The sequence below is a fragment of the Petromyzon marinus genome, unplaced genomic scaffold (genome assembly GCF_048934315.1).
Source record: "Petromyzon marinus isolate PM22_M1 ecotype Great Lakes invasive population unplaced genomic scaffold, UKy_Petmar_22M1.pri1.0 PM_G_Scaffold_30, whole genome shotgun sequence".
In the NCBI taxonomy this organism is placed as follows: domain Eukaryota; kingdom Metazoa; phylum Chordata; class Hyperoartia; order Petromyzontiformes; family Petromyzontidae; genus Petromyzon; species Petromyzon marinus.
In genome coordinates, this window is record NW_027422873.1 from 1,470,115 (window position 1) to 1,478,450 (window position 8,336).

An 8,336-nucleotide genomic window follows, 5' to 3' on the forward strand; every position below is an offset into this window, starting at 1 on the left:
TGCGTTTTTGTTGCAGTTTTAACGCGAATGAAAATGTGTGCCGATCGTGTGTGCATTGCTAGGGGCAACCCCTGCCAGCGGTGCAAAGTGTAATTATATAAATGCTTACGATACCAATGTGTGCGACTTGCCTTGTAGAGTGTGCAGGCGAATAAAAAAGGACGCACGCCTCCGTCGATGGTGCGTGAGAGTTTGCAGGGGCCAACCGTGCGAGCGTTGTGCACGTGCGCGCAGCTGATGACGTTGTCTCCGGGCCGAGGCGCGTGGGGAAATAAATAAATAAATAGCCGCAAACCTAACTAAATATTTGAAGGGAAATCGCCAACACAACTCAACTTTAACTCTTTTGAATGCGAGCGACGGGAAGACGGCACAGCGCTTGCCCACGGCGTGCTTCCTGGCAGAAACATTTCTCACGTGAACCCCACGGTTTGGTAGCCAAATCCCTCGCAAGCACGCGTGCGCAGACGGACACAGACAGACGATAAATTAATTGTATAGGTTAGAGAGACAAAGACCCCCCCGTGTAGCCTTAACAGACAGTAGGGGCAAGTGCTGTTTGCGAGCGCCTATGAAGGCCGGTAACGGTACACGAGGGGGTGGGTGGCCAGCAACCACGCCCGACCGCCTTTGTCTCCCCAGTGGCAATGTTTACACACCGCAACAGGTACTCATTTGAGGCTGAGTCGACCTAGGGGAGGCCCAGGATCGGTTTAGATAATCGTCACTGATTGTGTTGGCCGTGAGCGGGAATCGAACTCGGGTCGCTGGGTTCATAGCGCAGCGCGCCAACCGCTACACTACCGCTCCCCATATAGACCACACACACCACATTATTATATATACAGATAGTCCCCGACTTACGATGGAGATGCGTTACCACGACCCCATCGTAAGTCGAAAATATCGTAAGGCGAAAATGGCCTAGCCTACCCAGGAGTCTTAAAGAATGGTGATAGTTTAGCAAAACAGAGCAATTTACAGGATCGTACTGTATAAACTATATACTGTATGTATTTATTAATTAGAATACTGTATTGCACAGTAAAATTCAAAGTAAAAAACAAGGTAAATTCTTAGCCTACCTATGTGAACTGCAATTTCATAGAAAGTGTTTTCAGGAAACAATCCTCTGCTATAAAAAACTTTTAACATGCATTAAACGTATGTATCGTAGTAACCCTAAAATGAAATCGCTAAAGCTATGTTATCATACACGCATTGAACGTATCGTAACGTATCATATTGTACTGGACTCACCAAGATTCTGTCCGTCGTCTGCACACTTGAATGATGTTAGGTTGTTGATGGCCACATTAACTTAGTTGTTGGAAGAGGAGGATGGCGATGATCAAGTTACAGTCTCGTACCTCGTAGCACGCTGCTGCGTTTGCCTGCCGCGCAAAATTAAAAATATTTTGCTATTTTGTCATATTGCTATCGCCATCGTAACTGTGGCGCCACCACAGCGGAGCAACTCCGCCGGCTCTACCCTCTCCTCGCACCCCCCTCCCCATCCCACGAACGCACGCACGCCCCACTAAACACCCGCATGCACCCCCGTAGGGTCGCGAGGAGGGATCACCTGGTGCGATGGGTTTTCACCCGAGGACCCCACTAGCAGGGACGTTCCACGGTTTCCCCGGACCAGGAAATTGGCCGAGCCCCCCAGACCGGATTACATGGCGCCCCCCCCCAAGAAGGGGGCATAGAGCTTTACAGGCCGGCCGCGATGAAGCATACACAGCACGGGGGGGTGGGACCTTCAGCCAGTACCCAGCAGCAGGGTAAACAGTGGGGTGGGAGGGAAAAGCCCCTAGGCAGATAAGAGTTGACTCAAGTTGGAGGGAGCGAGGGGATTATCGATGAGTCAACGGCGAGGAACGCAGGCACAGAGACAATGGGAAGGGGGGGATGACGCGACCCCCACCTCCCCCCCAACGGCCAGAGCGCTCAAAGCGGCCGCAAAGAGAATTCGATTGGATGCGCAGGATGACGTCATGTGCCCCGGGGGTTAAGGGGCTTTGGAGACATAAGGGGGCCGGAGGGGCGGATTGAATCAGAGTCCTTCTGGAGCGGCGGAGGAGACCAGCCGTCCTCAGCGTCCGTGCGACCAATGCAGGGTGGAGCTGGAAACGGTCGGACAGAAAAAGTCCCCGAGGCGAGCATCTTCCCCAGCCCCCATGGGGCAGCTGAAGAGGTGAGTGGGTACGGGAAGGGGGGCCAATTGAGTCAGCTCCAGCTTTGGGGATAGACGCACTCTGCGACGGCCAGGTGACAGGAGGTTAGGCGCTGTCCGAAGGGTGCTGGCTGGAGGGGGCCATAAACGGGGGTCCCTATTCACTCCGGGACATAAATCTTAGCACAGACTGACGTTGTGACGCGTGGTGCATGTGTGTGTGTGAAGAGCGGTGGGACAGCGATCAGCGTATGACGGTGTGTGGGTGACTATAAATCAGTGTGGGTGTGACGCGCGCGCATATTAAAATACCAACGGTGGCCCGTGCCGGCGCGTGTCTGTGCGTGCACCACGGCGTTAACGGTGAGACACGCGCGAGTGTAACTAGTGTCTGTGTGTGCACCGCAGTGTTAACGGTGAGACACGTGAGAGTGTAACTAGTGTCTGTGTGTGCACCGCAGTGTTAACGGTGAGACACACACGAGTGTCACTAGTGTCTGTGCGTGCACCGCAGTGTTAACGGTGAGACACACGCGAGTGTCACTAGTGTCTGTGTGTGCACCACAGTGTTAACGGTGAGACACGCACGAGTGTCACTAGTGTCTGTGTGTGCACCGCAGTGTTAACGGTGAGACACGTGAGAGTGTCACTAGTGTCTGTGCGTGCACCACAGTGTTAACGGTGAGACACGTGAGAGTGTCACTAGTGTCTGTGTGTGCACCGCAGTGTTAACGGTGAGACACACACGAGTGGGTGGGTGGGGGGGGCATCAGCCCCCACCCATTAGACGTGGCGCCCCCCCCCCACCGCTCATGGTGAGTGAGAGGGAGATCAGCCCCCACGTAATGGGGAGTGGGGGGGCATGAGCCCCCACAAACGCTGGGGATGAACAGATCCGACTTCAGCTGAATGTGTGTGCTGTGTTCACCTCCTGTTTCCATTTGTATAAAGAGTTCCAGAGGAAAACAAAAGTAAACTACTGTTATGCTATAACAGGGGTCGGGAACCTTTTTGACTAAGAGAGCCATGAAAGCAAAACATTTGGAAATTTATTTCAGTGAGAGCCATATAATATATTTTAAAAGTGAATTCAACTAAATGTCAGTATAATAAGCCTCTGAATTTATTCTTTTAAATAATGTTGTTATAACACTCACCATTAATGCGACTTCTGGTGCTGCATGGATTTGCTGATGTCTTTGTAGTCGGGTTGGTACTTGGTGAGGTTAAGCTTCATGCAAGCGTTGAGGCTTTCATCCGTTAAACGTGATCGTAGGTTGGACTTGATGTTTTTAAGATGTGAGAATGACTGCTCACATGCATACGTAGATCCAAACATGGTCAATACAGCAATACTCACACGCTGCAGTGTGTGGTATGTGACAGGAAGCGTGTTCCAAGTTTTGAGAATCAGCTGGTCTTCGGGTTGGAGTTTTTTCATTTCTGTCCACATGTGCTTGCTCGCCAACTCCGCTTTCTGTCGTGTGATTCTTTCCAAATCTTCATTCAGTGACTTGAACTTATTCACCCACATGTCTGAGGCCTTCAGGTCAGCCACTTCTGCTTCAAAATCTCTGACGGAGACACCAGGGATGTAATTCAGGTCGGCTGTGTTCAGTGAACACTCGTTTGGATGGGTGATGAACTTAAAAAGACGAGTGTGCTCACGAAATTCTCCAAAGCGTGCTTTGAAGGACTGTAGGAGACTGGATGTGCAGCCAGCTAGCTGGTGGAGATCAAGGTTTTGAATGGGCTCACTTGCTGTGCATGCATCTTTAAATTGGCTCAGTTTTTCAAAATGTAGTAAACGACCTGTTTCAAGATCCGTGATGAAAAGCTCCAGCTTGTTTTCAAAAGCAAATACAGCTTGTTGAAGGGATAACACTGTATTTCCAATGCCTTGCATTTTCACGTTGAGCTGGTTCAGATGTTCAGTCAGATCTACGAGATAGTAAAACTTGAGGAGCCACTCGGTGTCGGCTAGCTCAGGATGCCCGACGCCTTTCATTTCAAGGAAAGTCCGGATATCGTTCAGGCAAGCCGCAAAACGGCTAAGCACCTTCCCTCTTGACAACCAACGCACATTGCTGTGCAAAAGCAGACCAGGATAGTTATTTACAACTTCATCCAGCAGTGTTTTAAACTGGCGATCATTTAAGGCTCGGGCAACAATAAAGTTGATCACACGAATGACCAGCGACATCACTTCGCCAAACTGCCTGTCACACATCTGAGCACAAAGTGCCTCCTGGTGTATAATGCAATGGAAACTTAGGATGGGTCTATTTTCATGTTCACAGAGAAGCGCCACAAATCCTTTGTTTTTCCCCACCATACACGGAGCACCATCAGTACACACTGAGAGAAGTTTATCCATAGGTAGACTTTTTTCTTGAGCAAACTCCATGAAAGACTTGAATAAATCCTCACCTCTTGTGGACCCTTTTAATGGCAGAACAGCAAGACTTTCTTCGCGCAGTGTGTCACCAACAGCATATCTTGCAATCACGTTGAACTGCGACAAATGGCTCACGTCTGTTGACTCATCCAAAGCCAGAGAAAAGAACGGCGCTGCATTTATGTCCTTCACTTGCGTTTCCTCCACTTTGTTTGCCATCACGATGGTACGATCATGAACAGTTCTTGCCGACAGAGGCATGTCTTGTATCCGTTTGATTATCTTGTCTTTGTTCGGAAGATCATCAAAAAGTTCATTGGCTACATCCAGCATGAACGTTTTAGCATACTCGCCATCTGTGAATGGTTTTCCGTTCCTCACTATTGCTAAAGAACCAGCAAAGCTAGCCGAATTATAGTCACCTTGCCGGGTCCATACGCGGAGTTGCTGCTGGCTAGCTTGCACCCTGCTCAGAAGCTCTTGGCACGCTTTCTTTCTGCTGTCTCCCGCAGGGTATTTTGATGCAAAGGTAGCGTGGCGCGTGTCGAAGTGCCGCTTTACATTCGACCGTTTCAACGATGTAATTTTGTCATTGCAAATTAGACACACCGCAGAACCCGCTCTCTCCACAAAGGCGAATTCTTCGGTCCATTCATCCTGAAATGTACGATACTCGTCGTCTTTTTTTCTTTTCGCCATCTTCTTCGTCGAAGGGTTAGCTTTGAGCTAATGACCGAGCAGACGCAGTCTCAGACTGATTCAAAAGGGGGCGTTTGCCTGTTTTACCCAGCAACGGCAAACGTAGGCCAGTATCATCCAATTAAAATAATGGACAATTGCTCCTGCAGCCCTGAACAGGACATGCGCAGTGAAAAATCGATGGATGGATTAAAACAAGTGAGAATATTTTGTTTTATCTGCGAGCCATATGCAATCATCAAAAGAGCCACATCTGGCTCGCGAGCCATAGGTTCCCGACCCCTGTGCTATAACCTCCGTGTTCAACAGAGTTAATAGATGTTACTGCAAACACAAACTGTACACTGTCACTGGGTAAACAGGCGGTGGCGTGTCTAGAATCACGCCTGGCCATCTTAATCTGCTTGGCATGAATGCTTCCTCACTCCACCAAGTAATTAATCGAGGATCAATTAGCATAGCCGAGGCTAACTGGAGTTTGCGTGTCTCTCTCTGTGGTGAGATGTTAACTACCTCACCTGGTATACAGGAAGTCGTGGGTTCGATCCCGACACTGACGCCTGCTGTATATCTGGAGAGTTCCAGAGGAAAACAAAAATAAACTATTGTTTTGATATAACCTCCGTGTGAAATAGAGTTAACAGACTTTACTGCAAACACAAACTTGACACTGTCACACACTGCCATGAGTAAACAGGTGGTGGTGTGACCAGCACCATGCCTGGCCACCTTCATCTGCTCAGCATTAATTCTTCCTCACTCCACCAAGTAATGAATCGATAATCAATCAACATAGCCGAGGCTATCCGTGTCTCTGTCTCTCTCTCCCCGTGGTGAAGGTGTTCCCCTCCACACATTCAGAGTCAACAGCGGCACAAGCTTAGCATCTTTGACCGATAAGATACATTGACGCACGTATTGTTGGTTCTTTCAGTAAAGTCACGTAGATAGAAAATAAAAATAACAGATTAAATTCAATAAGATAAAGACCACTTGTGTTGCGATCGAAACGTCGTGGGTTTTTTGCTTTATTTTCAATTTTTTATTTTATTGTTATTTTAATTTTATTTTCTATCTACGTGACTTTACCGAATAAACCAAGAATATTAATTCCTGCAGTCACAAAAGTTTTAAGTCAAAACATTCACACATGTTAACAAAGCCTCACCTTGTGTTGTTGTGGGCAGGTCGCTTCTGATAACAAGAGCGGTATAGCAGCTCAAGCGGGCATGGCCTGGTGAAAAAAGAACGAAAATAAAAACTGCGTGAATATTTACAATAAAACAAAGTTACAAAGTGGCGAGCCGGGTGAAGACAAATTAAACTTAAGCGAGATAATTAAAGCGAACGCAATCAGGAGGCAAGGCCCCGCGTGGCTAGGCCCCGCGTTGTAAAGTTCCAACCTGGACATCGATTCCCATGCTCGCTGCTACTCAACTGACATCCCTGAGAGAGAGAGGCTCTACCTTGGTAAACAACAACAACAACCACCACCAGCATGAGAATTTCTCACGTCGGATTTCAGTGCAAGCACCACGCAAAAACAATTATGATAACATCATGAATGTTTGGGAGCTTTATGGCTCTCGCTCCTAGTGAGAGATTAACCCAACCCACAGGTCCACAAAGACTGGCCGCTCTTACTCTGCAGGTTGAACCTAGGAATTGAGTGTTCAACTTCACATTCTTGTCTTTAAAGGCCTGTGACAAAGGTGCATCTATTGGAGCGACATCGTCTCTGGCTTACACATCTACCGGGTCTCCACTTGACTTTGGATTGTCTCGGAGGAAGTCCACCCACACCTCCACTTCCACAAACTGCTGGGAGTTGCCTCGCTCTGCCTCACAGTCAGAATTCTCCTCCTGCTTCACGTTGCCTCCATCGATGTGAAGGTCCCATTTTGGAGTTTCATCTTCATCTTCACATTTCACCTTCACTTCTTCACCATCACCTCTTCCCTCTTCACCATCACTTCTTCCCTCTTCACCATCACTTCTTCCCTCTTCACCATTACCTCTTCATATTTCACCTCGATACCTTTAAAAGTGTCCAAGCTGGGATTTTCTTCTGGTTCTTGTTTCAAGAGGGATGGGCTTATTGTGGCACTTTGACTTTCACAAGCTGATTTCAGACTCCACTCCTTGTGGATCTTCTGATGCTTCTGTGTTTTCCGGTGATCTATAAGATGTGGTTGCTGTGCAAACGCCTTCCCGCACGGAGTGCACCTGAAGGGTTTCTCTCCCGTGTGTGTTCTCTGGTGTATTACAAGAGTAGATGAAAGTGTAAACGCCTTCCCACACAGAGTACACTTGAAGGGTTTCTCTCCCGTGTGTGTTCTCTGGTGTAATACGAGATTATATGACTGTGTAAACGCTATCCCACACATCGTGCACCTGAAGGGTTTCTCTCCCGTGTGTGTTCTCTGGTGTATTACAAGAGTAGATGAAAGTGTAAACGCCTTCCCACACACACTGCACTTGAAGGGTTTCTCTCCCGTGTGTATTCTCTGGTGTTCTACAAGAGTAGATGACCGTGCAAATGCCTTCCCACACACACTGCACTTGAAGGGTTTCTCTCCCGTGTGTGTTCTCAGGTGTTCTACAAGAGCAGATGACTGTGAAAATGCCTTCACACACACACTGCACTTGAAAGGTTTCTCTCCCGTGTGTGTTCTCTGGTGTACTTTAAGAGCAGATGGCCATGCAAAAGCCTTCCCACACACACTGCACTTGAAGGGTTTCTCTCCTGTGCGAGTTCTCTGGTGCTGTGTCAAATTTCCAGTCCGATCCGTGCTGTATGCACGCTGGTCGCAATGTTGACTTGTCGTACCGAGCTGCTGTGCTGACTGCCTTTGCTCCATCAGACCAGCGTCAGCTGCAGACAGAAAATAAGAATATCCACACCATCTACACGTCAGTATCGAGGCACAGAGGAATGCATATATAGTCACATGTGACTTACACGTCTATACTTATTCATATATTCATGATGTAGTGAAAAAGTGTCCCAAATTCATCACACGGGCTGTGATGGCACACAATGAGAGGGCAAATGGTTAT

At 48.2% G+C, this 8,336-nt stretch overlaps 1 long non-coding RNA gene across 1 annotated transcript; it reads right to left on the reverse strand.

Annotated features, from left to right (window-relative positions):
* Positions 1-137: 137 nt before the first annotated feature.
* Positions 138-6,530, reverse strand: LOC142915361 (uncharacterized). The gene is made up of 4 exons (XR_012935909.1): positions 6,445-6,530; positions 5,795-5,847; positions 1,261-1,394; positions 138-247 (listed from the first exon to the last, which is right to left on the reverse strand). It is a non-coding gene; the product is annotated as an uncharacterized LOC142915361 (long non-coding RNA).
* Between the last annotated feature and the right edge of the window lie 1,806 nt (positions 6,531-8,336).